The 15,728-nt window shown below is 49.4% G+C and overlaps 1 protein-coding gene across 1 annotated transcript in view; it reads left to right on the top strand.

Moving 5' to 3' along the window:
- Positions 1 to 1,205: 1,205 nt before the first annotated feature.
- The window catches only part of glis2a (GLIS family zinc finger 2a), a 59,404-nt gene continuing 44,881 nt past the window's right edge, over positions 1,206 to 15,728 (top strand). Inside the window, exon 1 of the mRNA XM_056279875.1 lies at positions 1,206 to 1,724. The gene's annotated coding sequence lies outside the window, so the exon portion shown is untranslated. The remainder of the gene's footprint in view (positions 1,725 to 15,728) is intronic.

Genomic DNA, 15,728 nt, shown 5'->3' with positions numbered 1-15,728 from the left:
GGTTAATTAAGGTACTAACTAATATTAGTAAAGGATGAACAACTTTAGTAAATGATTACTAGACATATTAGTTAACTGTTAATTGAGTGTTAGTTAATGCTTATTACTGGTTAATTAATGTGCCCTTATTGTAAAGTGGAACCAAACCACTCAACTATTTTCCGAGGGAATGAAGGAGAGGAAAGAAAGATGGACAGACTACAGAATCCAGCCGCCCCCTCCAGCTGTTGACTTGCGCAAACGGTAGACTCTCTCCCTCATTCATTCTCCCCCCCTCTCTCATTCAGTCTCTCTCTCCCTCCCTCCCTCCCCCTCTCTCTCCCTTTCTCTCATTCATTCCTCTCTCCCTCCCCCCTCTCTCTCCCTTTCTCTCATTCATTCTCTCTCACCCTCCCTTCTCTCTCTCTCTCTCTCTCTCTCTCTCTCTCTCTCTCTCTCTCTCTCTCTCTCTCTCTCTCTCTCTCAGTCATTCTCCCCCCTCTTTCAGTCTGTCTCCCCCTACCTCTCTCTCCCTTTCTCTCATTTGTTCTTTCTCATTCATTCTCCCCCCCTCTCTCATTCAGTCTCTCTCTCCCTCCCTCCCCCCTCTCTCCCTTTCTCTCATTCATTCTCTCTCACCCTCCCTTTTCTCTCTCTCTCTCATTCATTCTCCCCCCTCTTTCAGTCTGTCTCCCCCTACCTCTCTCTCCCTTTCTCTCATTTGTTCTCTCTCATTCATTCTCTCTTTCTCCCTCCCCCTCTTTCTCCATTCTCTGTAATACTCTCTCTGCCTCACTCCATTCTGTCGTTCTCTCCTCTCTCTTTCTCCCCCCTCTCTCCATTCTCTGTAATTCTCCGTCTGCTTCACTCCATTCTGTCGTTCTCTCTTCTCTCTTTCTGCCTTTCTCTCTCTCTCCATTCTCTGTAATTCTCTCTCCCTCCCTCCCTTCCTCTCTCTTTCCCGCTCTCCATTTTCTCTGTCATTCTCTTTCCTACTATCACTTTCCGTCACGGCTTCTCTCTCTGTAATTCTCTCTCTGCCTCTCTCCATTCTGTTTTTCTCCCCTCTCTCTCTCTGCCCCTCTCTCTCTCTCTCTCTCTCTCTCTCTTGCACACCCACCCACCCAGCCAGCCCCCCTCCCTCCCTCCCCTCCCCTCCCCTTCCCCCGCATCCACCCAGTTCAGACGGAGAGCTCTTCAGAAACGCAGTTGACGAGCGTCGCAACTGAGCGATGCACCTTCCAGAGAACGCCAGCGGGTTCTAAGCGTGTCCAGCACGTGTCGCGTCCTCCAGCCGATGCTTCCACCTGCTCTTTGATGCTGCCGCTGTTTTGCTTTTTACGTCAGTTCGATTTCTGAGCAAGCGCGAGTTTTTTTTTAATTTTACGCCAGGCTTTTGCGATTGCACATCTCTGAACACTGACTGTTCCCAACAGGCAAATCCTTCTTCCTCCTTCTCCTCCTCCTCCTCCTCCTCCTCCTCCTCTTTCTTCTCCTTAGAAAACAGAACGACTCTCTGTGTGGGAGGATATCCGCAGGCCTTACTCGCGTCCCGCTTTATGTCCACGTGCAAAGTGATGTCAATGCAAGCCAGTCGACGACGATGGTAAAGGAAACGTCCAACTCGTCCGAGTAGCGATTCTACGGTCCTGTGTCTTTTTTTGGGGGGAGGGGGAGGAAACGACGACGAGACTACTGGGAGAAGTGACAGACGTCAGAGAAGAGGAGGCTGGACTTCATCTCAGGTACATATCAAAAGGCAACCGGCTCGTGTTATGCGCGTCAAAATAGAGCAGTTCCTAAGTAATGTCCGTGATGTCCACCTCTGTCTGTGATGATGCACATGCAGCCTCCTCCTATAGGACTCCATACAAAGTTGACAACAGTACATGTTGATATATATATATATATATATATGTGTGTGTGTGTGTGTGTGTGTGTGTGTGTGTGTGTGTGTGTCTGTTGTGAGGACCAATTTGAGCTTTTTTGACCATAAGAGTGAGGACAGTATGGCTGGTCCTCACTGTTTCAAGGGTCTTTCATATTGGGATTGGGATTGTGGTCTAGAGTTGTGGTCAGAATTAGGATTAGATTAAGGCACGTTACCCTGTGGTGAACGAGGGTCCTGACGAGTATAGAAAAACAACCGTGTGTGTGTGTGTGTGTGTGTGTGTGAGTGTGTGTGTGTGTGTTACACACAGTCCAGGTCCAACTAAGTGTGTAACGTCTACACATACTAGGAACGGGGGGGGGGGGGGGAGCCAGTATTTGTGTGCGGCAGAAAATGAAGCATTTTTCTACACGGCCGCCACGCACTCCCTAGTTATCCAGTAAAGCTGCCTTGGTAAATGTTTGAAATGAGTTTGGTGACCGTGGCGAGTAAATTCACAAAATTCCTGGTGGGCTGTTAATGCATGTCGGGCCTTCTCGGAAACTGTGACTCCGGGGCCAGGTGTCACGCCCCGGTCAGAGACGAGGCCGAGCTGTCCTGCCCCTCGGCGTGCATCTTTTGAACAAATGTGCTAAACGTTAAGATAGCAGGTTCAAAGGCAGGGCAAAAGCTACACGCACGGTTTAGCTGTTTGGATGCTGAGTGATCGAATGTGACTAAAGCTACGAGGCAACGAGACGCAGATGTTCGGCGTCTCGGAGAGCCGAGGTTGTAAAAAAGGAGAGGGAATTATCCCTTTTAAGAGCAAGCCGGGGTCTTATTTTTGTGGTTTTTGCCACCCTGCACACATCAGCTGTGATATCTTATTTTTGGTCACGGGCCCACCGCTGGGCCTGAGCTCCCACTGGGATAATGGGGCGCCCGCCCGGCCAGTGTGTCCGGGGAGATTCCAGAACGTCGGACAAATGGGAGAAATTCCGGTCATACTTTCGGTGCCTTGCACGCTCTGCACGAGAAAAACAGGGCATCAGTGCAAATAGCTTTTTACATAACGTTTGATAAAAGGAGTCCTTTTCTAGGCGCACAAACAGTCAAACTAAGGCCCGAGCTGACTCGCATGTACACAGTAAAAACCTGAGTGTTAATTTAACTCTCAGGAAGTTAAGTTAACACTCGGGATTTCACTGTGTAGAGTTGTGAAATGACGCAGCCTGACTCTATAAACGTCAACGTAAAAGAAACGCAGAAGATGCCTCAGAAAGGCAGGCATGTTAGCTTAGTGCTCCTGTCTGTGGCCCTCGCCGAGCAAGAGGAACTGCAGTGGCTCCTAGCTACACGGCTAGCATGGGTGAAATGCAGAGGTCAATTCCCCCACTGGGATTAATAAAGTATATCGTCTTCCGTTAACAGCTTGTGTATAAAACACTGAATACTGACTAAGAGGTGGAGTGTTTTGCCATTTTCTCCTGCAGCCATATTTGGCCCGTATGGCAGGCGAGAGCAGCTCGCTAAGGCCCGGCCGAGTCAGCAAGCGCCCCGGTGACTAACCGATAAAACTAGAACGAAAAATCCCCCCCCCCTTGTACTTGGCCAATTACCCCCATTTTCCGAGCCGTCCCGGTCGCCGCTCCACCCCCTCTGCCGATCCGGGGAGGGCTGCAGACTACCACACGCCTCCTCCCATACATGTGGAGTCGCCAGCCGCTTCTTTTCACCCGACAGTGAGGAGTTTCGCCAGGGGGACGTAGCGCGTGGGTGGGTCACGCTATTTCCCGCCCAGTTTCCCCCTCCCGTCCAAACAGGCTCCTCGACCGACCAGAGGAGGCGCTAGTGCGGCGACCAGGACACATACCCACATCCGGCTTCCCATCCGCAGACACGGCCGATAGGGTCACCCGACCAAGCCGGAGGTAACGTGGGGATTCGAACAGGCGAGCCCTGTGTTGGTAGGAAATGGAATAGACCGTTACGCTACCCAGACGCCCTAGAGAGTGGACTTTTTTGCTGAATGGCAGTGGAGACTATTATTTGTTGGATTTTTACCAGTAAAAAACAAACAAACTGGTATTTACTGGCTAACGGAGACCCTGCACTGGGCACAGCTTTACAATGGCGTCTTATGGGGCAACTGAACACAAGTCTTAAACCTGTCGTGTCAACAAGTCAAGTCCATTTTATTTGTATAGCCCAACATCACAACAACAACATAATGCCCCATGTAGACTGTGTAGATCATTTCCTACGACTTCTCAATCGCACAGGTTGAGGGTTGTGTAACCGGTTATTTTCTTGCCCGGTGCGGGATTCGATACGGGGTGTACTGCATCACAAGGCGACATCACTGACCGCTCGGCTAAAGGGTCAGACCCGCTAGCTAGGGGCTAACGTGTCTTATTAGTAGTTTACAGTCGTCACCCTCCCCGGAAGCGTTGTCATTCCGCGCTCCGAAGAGACTTCTGAGGATCTGCACACTTCCGGATCCCACCACGGCCACCAATGTAACCGGTTATTTTCTTGCCCGGTGCGGGATTCGATACGGGGTGTACTGCACCACAAGGCGACGTCACTAACCGCTCGGCTAAAGGGTCAGACCCGCTAGCTAGGGGCTAACGTGTCTTATTAGTAGTTTACAGTAGGTTATCGATGGTTACTACTACCCACAGTGAGTACAGGCCGGTCTCCCCTGCGAGTCGAACCAGGAAGTAGCTCAGCAACACGACCGACCTTTGATCATGTTGGACATTTCAGAGAAAAACTTTTTTGTTTGTTTGTTTAAATTTTCCCCCTTTTTCTCCTCAGTTGTAATTGGCCAGTTACCCCACTCTTCCGAGTAGCCCCGGTCGCCGCTCCACCCCCTCTGCCGATCAGGGGAGGGCTGCAGACCACCACATGCCTCCTCCGATACATGTGGAGTCGCCAGCCGCTTCTTTTCACCTGACAGTGAGGAGTTTCACCAGGGGGGACGTAGCGAGTTACGTCCACAAATCCGTCCGTCCTCATAGTTGTGGCCTTAACTTGATACGTACAACTTGACCCCCCCCCCCCCCCCGTGTGCTGGCAGGTGCAGGTGAAAGCTTGTGGACAGTTGTGTGCGTGTCGTTGACATTTATCCAGGGCAAATCTCGCGGGCATCGGGAAAATTGCGCCATCGTCAATCGCGCGCGCCAGCAAAGAGGAAACTGGTATGACCGCTGCAGTAGAAACCGGAAGTAAGCGCGCTACGGTTACACGCACAGAGCCGATCGTGTCTGTGGGGACGCCCGAGCAAGCCGGAGGCAACGCGGAGATTCGAACCGGCGATCCCCGTGCTGGTAGGCAACGGAATAGACCGCCACGTTACCCGGACGCACGATGGTGCAACTTTGACCACACAAAAAAGAAAGAAATAAAGAAAAGAAAAGAAAAACGCTGACAGATTACCCCACGTAACCCATCCCGAGCCAGTTTCACATCTCCGCGAGCTCATTTTCACCGTGCGCTGACATGAGCGGAACGCGGTGGCTGATGGGAAGGCGGGATAGTCCAAAACACCGGGACATGGTCGGGAGTGACGTCAGTCGGACTTAATGGGCTAAGAGACGCAGGATCTGCGTTATGTCCTCTTTAACAGGGTTTTAAACGGTGACAGACGAGCACCGCGAGGGCCAGTGGCGCTGTCAGATAACACACGCGTACACGCGCGCGTATGCGCGCATGCGCATGCGCGCGCACACACAAATATGCGCTCAAGTGGGGCAGGGGTGGAGAGGGGAACTTGGTATTTTCCTCACAAAACAGAGACATTTGGATGAAATCCTACAAGTTTACCCCACCCACCCACACCCCCACCCATACCCCCACCCCCACCCGGCACCGGCGCTGGTGACCGTGCCTGTCTGCTCGGGGAGCGGCTGGAGTCTTCACCCACCCTAATGAAAGACAGGGCTCTCCAGACAATCTGTCCAAAAACAAAAACAAAAGCCTCAATTCCAATTCCGCTGACTGGCTTTCATGTCTCCGGTCGCACACACATCTCTGCCCGAGCCGAGCCGAGCCGAGCCGAGGCGGAACCGCCACCTCAGGGGGCGAAAAGCGGGGGACGGGAGGAAACACCACATTACAAACCCTCCAACGGGAGAAAGTTGGCCGGGCTGCAGAGGCGATGTTTTTCTCATTCCTTGACGCTGCGCCTCTTCTCTGCTCTCTCGTTGTTTTTGTCGTTTTAAAGGGCTTGACTCCACGCCGGGGAGATGTAGATTGCAGTCTCGTTGCATCATACTGTTTTTTTATGACGCTTGGACAGACACCCGGAGGACGACTGCCAAGCGCTCTCTTTTCCTGTTGTTGGGTGCGTCTGCCTATTACAGCCCCCCCCCCCCCACCACCTCCGAACCTCACCCACACATAGACCGCTCTGGAGGGTGTGATATAATACATAGGAGACGGGCCGAGAGACAGAGACAGAGAGAGACAGAGAGAGGGGGACGGAGGGGGAGGGAGAGACAGAGACAGAGACAGAGAGACAGAGAGAGAGAGCGACAGAGAGAGAGAGAGAGAGAGATAGAGAGCGACAGAGACAGAGACAGAGAGAGCGACAGAGACAGAGAGAGAGAAAGAAAGAAAGAGAGAGAGTGAGCGCGAGAGCGAGAGAGAGCGAGACAGACAGACAGACAGACACCCACACACCCACCCACCCACACACACACACACACACACAAACAGAGAGAGAGAGAGAGAGAGAGAGAGAGAGAGAGAGAGAGAAAGAGGGAGGGAGCGACAGAGAGAGGGGGGGGGAGAAAGAAAGAGTGAGAGCGACAGCGAGAGCGAGACAGACAGACAGACACACCCACACACCCACACACACACAAACGGAGAGAGAGACAGAGACAGAGAAAGGGAGCGAAAGAGAGTGAGAGCGAGAGCGAGAGAGAGCGAGACAGACAGACAGACAGACAGACACACACACACAGTGAGGGAGGGCGAGACAGAGACACACACAGAGCCACCGAGAGAGACAGACAGACAGAGAGATAGACAGGCAGAGACAGAGCGAGACGCGCGCACACACGCACACAGATAGAGCGAGAGACAGGGAGAGAGGGAGAGAGAGGGAGAGCGAGAAAAAGAGAATCTATGTAAGATATGTGCAGTTCCTCCAGTTCAGAAAGACCTCAGCTTCCCCCCTTAAACGCTCACTTTTTTCCTGTTTACTTCTCCAAACTGTGATGCGTTGAAACGATTTTTATCTCCTTCATCAACAGTGACTAACCAGCAAAACATATCTGTTATTCAACTTCATCCACTTTCCAAAAAACAAAAAAACAAAAAAAATAACCCCACCCTCCAGGACACCGGAGTCAGTACTTTTCTTTGCACAGTTAGATTTGAACAGTTTTGAATCTCTCCACCTTCTTCCGTTGTGGTGGATTTGGCATCACCTGGTGGTCCCACCAGTTCGCTTTCATACTTCAGATCCAGTAGCTTCATAAGAAACGAATGTGATCGTGAGTTGGGGGGGAGGGTGCAACAAAATATCGATACACCCGAGGATCACGATATTATCGTATGTGACACTGTATCGATTTTTAATTGTTTACATGTAAAGGTTCGTCACAAACATGTTGTGTTGTGTGTAACCCCACGACCGCTAGATAACAGTGTTGTGATCTATCTTCAGCCATTTGACTCTTCCACTCCAACCCAACAACGTAAACTGAGACAGGAAGTAGCCGAAGCACAAAGAACGCAGGCCTATGAAACGGCGAGATATCGCCTTTCTTACAGTACCGCATCATATCGCGAGATATCGCCTTTCTTACAGTATCGCATCATATCGCGATATGTCGCCTTTCTTACAGTACCGCATCATATCGCGATATGTCGCCTTTCTTACAGTATCGCATCATATCGCGAGATATCGCCTTTCTTATAGTACCGCATCATATCGCGAGATGTCGCCTTTCTTACAGTATCGCATCATATCGCGAGATATCTAGTCGCAACAATGTATCGTGATACGTACCGTATCGCCAGATTCTCGCCAGTTCACAAAAACAGCCACACGGGAAAAAAAGCAACAATATAAAAACAGTCACCCATCAATCAAACCATATTCATACTTTCATAGACGAACAAGAACAAAAGGGGTCAACAGTCACGAGCGCCTTTAAGGCCGTCACAGCGCTGCATTTCAGCGTTCACGCGCTCGCTTGGGCATAATTAGTTCACAGGCGCGTGTTTCGACGTCAACAGGTCAATCGCATGTTCTCGAGGTAAACTGTTCGGGACGGGGGGAAGCGGAACCGGTGTCGACTCCTCACAGACGGGCTGCCGAGCTTTGCCGAAGTTTTGCAAGCGCAAGGGCGCTCGCGTAGTCTGTTAAATCCGGGGCGCATGCGCTGTGCGGACGGACCCGAGGCCTACATTTCCCACGATCTTTGCGCGTCGTTTTCCTTTTCCGCCGGAAGTTAGACTGTAAACAAAATGGCGCCGTCCGCGGATGAGGGAGAGGAGGAGCTGCTCTGTGGCCAGGCGTTGTTGGAACGAAGAACCTGGCGGAGGCGGTGCGGGCGGACGTACGCGGAGGTGCGCGGAGGTGCGCGGAGTACGGTCCGGGTACGGTACGTCAAAGACTATGACTCGGCCTTAACAGTGTACCACCACGGATGTGTACTTGTGTAGAGTCGCTAGCCCGTTGGCTAACGGGTCGGACCCTTTAGCCCAGTGTTTCTCAACCGGGGGTCCGCGGACCCCTAGTGGTCCGTGGTGTAATTGCAAGGGGTCCGTGAAAATAACATATCTTTAAAAAAAGATCCTATGACGTTTATAGAAATAGGATTATTTTACTCAAATGTGACTGAGACCTTTATCTACCTAAACTATAGAGGGTAACAGGACTTTTTTCTCTAATTACATGTTTCACAAGTGTAATTTATTGTATTTTAATAAGAGATCTCGCTCCCGTTTGCATCGTTAAAAGTTACTGCATAAAAATTCTGTTGTTACATATATCTGAACGTTACTGAATACATATTCTGTTTTGTTACATATATCTGAAAGTTACTGAATACATATTCTGTTTTGTTACATATATCTGAAAGTTACTGAATACATATTCTGTGTTGTTACATATATCTGAAAGTTACTGAATACATATTCTGTGTTGTTACATATATCTGAAAGTTACTGAATACATATTCTGTGTTGTTACATATATCTGAAAGTTACTGCATAAGAATTCTGTTTTGTTAACTATATCTAAGTTACAACTGAAAGCTCTTATTTTTGCCCCAAAGAGTGAATAAATGCTATAATGCAATTTAAAATGCAGTTTCTACTGTTTCTACCAAATTGCAACCCCCCTCCCCCAAGATCAGGTGGAGGGGTCCTCGGGGTAGATCAAAAATACGCAGGGGGTCCAGGACCCCAAAAAGGTTGAGAACCACTGCTTTAGCCGACTGGTTAACGTAGTCAGCCGTGATGCGGGTAACCCAGGTTCCATCCCGCCTGCTCCCTGAATTCTCGTGCTACATTTGGTGGCAGCGGTGGGATGCATGTGCGCTCAGAGGCGAGAGGGGGCGCTGGTGTGCAGAAGAAGGACGGGGGAGTCGTGTAATAGCCTACACATCAGTTGTCATGCACTGTTACACAAGCTTATCCCGCAGCAAGTTCAACGGACAGTTTTCTTGGTCTCCATGTCGGCGTTGTGACACCTCACAAACACTGAGGTGTTTATTGCACAATTAGCAATTAGCATAGGTGGGGTTTGAAATCAAGGTAGGTGAAGTTGTCAAGTGTATTTTTTTTTAGTGTGATCTCTCAAAAAGATTTGTATACAGCTGGCTTAAACGACCATGGACAGGTTTCTAGAGCTCTGAGAGCCTCTGCGGTTTGATGTTCATCCAGATGGAACTGAACGGTCGGATGGGATTTTGTGCATTTTTTATTTTTATTTTTTTGGTACAAGAGTGAAGTTATTGAACAATTTCCCCAATAAATCTGTCCGTCTAAACCGTTTATCCTGCTCTCAGGGTGGCGGGGATGCTGGAGCCTATCCCGGCAGTCACTGAGCAGCAGGCGGGGAGACACCCTGGACAGGCCGCCAGGCCGTCACGGGGCTTTTGCCCAATAAAATCCCCCAAAATTATGCAAAAGCACATTTTTTTCCCCCGGACGAAGTGTTGTACTGTGACCAGCAGCAGACAGTTGATGTGGGAAGTGATTTTGGGGACACTACACTCTTTAAAAGAGTTAAGTTACTGAGTATTTTTGTAGTATCTCTTTTCGGTGCTGCACTTTAGCCGGGTGTACATACAGACACACGTCCCGCTCGGAGGACGGCTCGTTTTGGTGAACGTTAGGTTTCAGTTCGTTGTCTACCTTACTATGGTAGGAAAGAGGAGTCGTTTGTGTTTTAACAGTGTTTGGTCTATGAGGTATTGATCCAGGAAGTTCGACTCCGCGAATGAGTGCATGGATTGCAAATCCGGGGGGCACAGTTTACAAATCTATGGGCATGGATTTGTAATTCAAGGGCATGGATTATGATTCTGCAGGCGAGGCGACCAAACAAACAAACAAAATAACTTTCATGAAATAAGTTACCTTTACATATTGCAATCCCACTGACCACCCTGAGCATTACTACAGGTAGGGGGCCTGAATTGCTTAGGTTAGGGTTAGGTCTGAAAAGACTAATCTTTCATTTCATCAGGGCAAGTTTCAAAGTAGACCAAAATGACTAGTTTGGTTGTAAAATGATTGCCTTAAATTATTTTTGTCACTATTTATGCAAAAAAAAACACTCAAGACCTTTCATTTCAAGTGTTGGGCCTCCAAAGGACTCTCTGAAAGTAAGCCTGGGCCAAGGCTGTGTCCGTTAAAATAGAAATGAAAACTTTTTCGTAGGACTAAACCAATAACATCATTGGAAAGGTGTCAACGTGTAGAGTAATGTTATGTCAGTCTGAAGATTGTAAATGGCTCCTTTGAAATATTGACCTCGGAACTTTGAATCCAGTGCATGTTGGAAGGCTTGTCATTCAGCATCAGAAGGGGCTGCAGATATGGGACCCACTGTCATAGAGAGCTCCCGACTTCAGCTAATTGGGCGTGCTGTCAAATATGGTCAAAATTAATTTTCACCCATTTAATAGTTAGATATTTCAAATATGATCACACAGATGTGTTTCCCATGCCCTTAAACCCATCAATGTATGCTCAAGTCAGTATTTACAACTTCCAATTCTAGGAAATGCAATATTTTAAAAAAAAAGACACTTCCCTTGAGGCATGCCATGCACCCTTGAGGCATGCCATGCACCCTTGAGGCATGCCATGCACCCTTGAGGCATGCCATGCAGCTTGACACAAATCAGCACCGTAGTTGTAGTTCTTCTGATTTACAAAATAGGCTTGTAAATAGAGTCGTAAAAAGACGTATCTACAGAATATATGAAATGTTTACTGCAGCCGAAACATAAATTACCCTTGCAGTTAGGTAGTTTCTTTGCATTTAAAACCAGACCTCAGATTTCCTTCGTAAGTTACCTGTAAATAGTGAAAGATGGCAAATCAAGACGTCATAATGAACAGTTTAATTAATTAATACACGATTTAAACATTTCGGTCAAACCTGCAGCGGTGTGTGTGTCTGGAGTTCTGTGTGTATCTGCGGTGCTATGCTTTCCATCATACAATCTCCTATGGGCACTGGGTTATTTCCCCCCGCTTTGCTGGTTTAATTGTGTCTGCTCCTGCTTAGGAGAGATGAGAACACATTTAATGCTCGGAGCATTTCCTTTACAGTCCCGAGGAGTGAATGAGACTGAAATGAGTGGATTAGATGCTTTTGAGGCTTCAATGGGTTATTGATATCCTCCCGCAGCTTGGATATGGTTTGTTTTTTGTGCTTGTGTATTTATCTGTATTCATAAGCAGGCTTCAGCAAATATTCCTCCGAAGTGACATTTGCATATAGTCTCTTAGGTAATATATAATTAGGTAAAAACACAAAGAGGGTGTGCCAATAATTGGAGCCCTCGGGGCATCACATTGCTCAGCCTCCCTGAGAAGTCTACTCTAGGGTGCTGGAAAGGAGGATCCGACCGATTGTCGAACCTCGGATCCAGGAGGAACAGTGCGGATTCCGTCCTGGCCGTGGAACAAAGGACCAACTCTTTACCCTTGCGGAAGTGCTTAGGGAGGCATGGGAGTTTGACCAGTCAGTCTACATGTGTTTTGTGGACTTAGAGAAGGCTTATGACTGTGCACCCTGGGGCACTCTGTGTGGGGTACTGCAGGAATATGGGGTACCAGGGCAGTTACTATAAGCCTCGTATAACCAAAGTGAGAGCTGTGTTCGCATTCTCGGCACAAAGTCAAACACGTTTTCGGTGGGTGTCGGACTCCGCCAAGGTTGTCCCTTGTCTCCGATTCTGTTTGTGATATTCATGGACAGGATCTCAAGGCACAGCCAAGGTGAGGAGTGTGTCTGTTTTGGGAACCTCACAATTGCATCTCTGCTCTTCGCAGATGATGTGGTTTTGTTGGCTTCATCAGAACAGAACATGACCTCCAATGCACACTGGGACGGTTTGCAGCTGAGTAGGAAATGGCTGGGATGAGTCAGCACCTCCCAAGACTGAGGCCATGGTTCTCTACCGGAAAATGGCGGATTGCTCCCTCCGGGTTGGGGATGAGTTGTTGCTTCAAGTGGAGGAGTTCAAGTAGCTCGGGGTCTTGTTCATGAGTGAGGGTAGGATGGAGCAGGAGATTGACAGGCGGACTGGTGCAGCATCAGCAGTAATGCGGACGTTGTACCGGACCGTTGTGGTGAAGAGGGAACTGAGCCAGAAGGCAAAGCTCTCAATTTACCAGTCAGTCTTCGTTCCAACCCTCACCTATGCTCATGAGCTTTGGGTAGTGACCGAAAGGGGGAGATCATGGATACAAACAGCTGAAATGAGTTTCCTCCGTAGGGTGTCTGGGCTCAGCCTTAGAGATAGGGTGAGGAGCTCGGACATCTGGAGGGAGCTCGGAGTAGAGCCGCTGCTCCTTCGCATCGAAAGGAGCCAGTTGAGGTGGTTCGGGCATCTGATTAGGATGCCTCCTGGGCACCTTCCTTTGGAGGTTTACCGGGCACGGCCAAATGGGAGGAGACCCCGGGGTAGACCCAGAACTCGCTGGAGGGACGACGTGTCCTATCTGGCCTGGGAACGCCTTGGGATCCCGAGGAGGAGCTGGAGGGCGTTGCTGGGGAGAGGGACGTCTGGAGTGCCCTACTGTCACCGCGAGGCGATCCCACAGAAGCGGCTGATGATGAGATGAGATGAGACGTAAAGAACCCTTTAGGATAAATCTTGGATTTTGGTCATATCTTGAGTTTTCATTAGTATGTAAAAAGGGATTTGGGCTGTTTAGTGCATCTGTTTCAGGCTATGGAAAGCCTCCGTGCCAATGACTTAGTGGTGGAAGCTCTGAAAGCCAATAAAATCAAATGAAAATCTGCAGTCAATTTCCAAGTGTATCTCGTTCAAAAGACTTTAGTGACTCCGTCAAATGAGATAAACTCTGAAGTTGTTCACGGTTTTCTTTTTACACCTCGCCTCTCAGGGCTTCCGTAGGAAAACATTGTTATGTAACATTATGTAAGACGACAATAAAAGAGAATATCCTTTGTGAATTTCTGGGACACGGCGTTGAATAAGATGTGAACCTTTACGGGTGCAGATTAAAGAGAGTAACAAGAATGAAAATACAGCCCTCGTTTCACGGGGCTTTTTAAGATTCGTCTTCCGGTCACGATGCTCCGGTAAGAGCCGAGCGGCGGCTTCCAGCCACCAAAACCCCTGTCGACCTCTGTAGTCCATGTGTGCGCAAGCGGGCTTTTCATCCGGTCGTGTTGCAGAAGCAGAAAGAGGGGAAAGACGGGAGAGGGAGAAAAACAGAACGAAAGAATGTGACGGTGAACTGAGGTGGTGCACGTTTTTGTCCTCCGCTGCCTTTTTCTTCCTTTTTTCCCTTCTCCCACTCACCTCCGAGTATCAAACTCCCCCGGGGCGGATAGTCTCCCCCACCCCGACCCCACTGAGGCCCCCTTGTGCGCCTGCCGGTGTGGACTCTCTGTTGTCTCCCTCTCTCTCTACTTTCTCTGGTGTTTGTACATGAGAGTTCAGTGGGTTCAGTCCAGCTATAAAAGCACCACTCCCTCTCTTTCTCCCCTCCAGCGGAGGAGGCAGGAGCGGCGGGCCGATCATGGGAGGAGCTAGGTGGGCACAAGGGGGTGGGCGCTGTCGTGGTGGTATTCTGTGTGTGTGTGTGTGTGTGAGAGAGAGAGAGAGAGGGGGGGGGGTGCTTAGTGTCCATAAAGGCCCTATAATTATTCAATTTTAGAGTGAAAGAAAATTCGTCCGATGCTTCTGCTTTGACCAGTGGTACATAAAAAGTGGCGCAGGAGCTCGCTCTTTAATTTATTATATCGGGATTATCCTGGAAAATGATTCAAATTGTAAATACAGATGATTTCTTCTTGTGTGTGTGTGTGGAGTGGTGGAAGTGGTGGTCAAGGAGGCCTTCCTGTGGTATTCCTCCCGTCCGTTGTATTTTCTTTCCCGTCCTCTCCGCTCTTCTCCGTATACCCCTCGTTTTATATCATATTCCCTTCTTTCTTCCTCAGCGCTGGTCTCTTCTCTTTTTTTCTTCTCAGCTGAGCATGCCTTCCTGGTTGGCTGGCTGGTTGTGGTGGCGTGCTTTGGGCCCTGCCCTGGACCAGGCATTCATTTTTCTCCTCTTAGTCTCTAACCACTAACTAACCACTGGCTCCCTGCTCGCCCCCTCCCTGCTCACACCATATCCTAGGAATGTCTCATTCACGTCCTCCCAATTTCTCTCTCGCTCTCTCTCTCGCTCTCTCGTTGTTGCATATTCACGCTAAAACCCAAAATGCCTGAGTGCTAGCGTGCACGCTAATGTCTGCAAACGATCCCCGAAAAGACATGCATACAAGCACGTACATGTACATTCACATACATGTGCGTATTTACCGAGACACACAAGACGGCCTGCCGGTGTCGGTATGTGTCGGCCTCCTGCGGGGTGTGTGGTGGTGGTGGGGAGCGGGGTACGCACACATCCATCAACCTTCCTATCGTTAACCCCCCCCCCCCGACACACACACCCATTATCCTCCCGAGGGCCCGGCTGGTGTGCCTTCATGTCCAAAACAAACACAGACAGAATTCCGAAAGCCACCCCCCCTCCCCTCCTCCCTCCCTCCCCTCCTTTACCTCTGCTCCTCTTGTTCTCCTCCCCACCACCCTCTTTTCTGCTCGCCCTCTCCTCTTAACCTCTGCCTGCTTCACACCCCGACTCTCTAGGGTCTGGGGTTTTTTTTTTTTACACCAGTCTTTACAAACATGTCTTACAACATCAGAAAACATTGAACACTCAGATTTAGCAGATGTTGAGTGTCAAGTCTGGTATCGAGAGACCCGTCAACCAATTTGGGAGTGACGGCAAGTTCCGATCCTGTGTTTTGTTAGTTTGCAGTACTACCAAATTAAGGATTAAGGAATGTATTACACCTTTTAATGGGTCATTTCTTGAATATGATATTTAGTGTTTTTCATCATTGTTCCGCTTCTGGTGTGGGGAGGTGGCGGCACAAATTCATTGGGCACAGCGGCCTCGCCCGGTACCGGTGTGGGAAGATGGCGGTGCGAATTCACGTTTGCGGCGGCCTCACCCATTACCGTCCATGCAGTGTCTTTGTCCACGTCTGGGTCTAAGTTTGTCTTCGTTTGATGGCTGGGAGAGCTGGTGCTAGATCGGCTGGGAGAGCTTGGTCTGCTGCATCCTGTGGGCCTAAGGACCACGGCCC

This window comes from Lampris incognitus, chromosome 5, assembly GCF_029633865.1.
Source record: "Lampris incognitus isolate fLamInc1 chromosome 5, fLamInc1.hap2, whole genome shotgun sequence".
Lineage (NCBI taxonomy): Eukaryota > Metazoa > Chordata > Actinopteri > Lampriformes > Lampridae > Lampris > Lampris incognitus.
The sequence above is the reverse complement of the archived record's forward strand: the minus strand, read 5'-3'. Positions and strand labels throughout refer to the sequence as shown.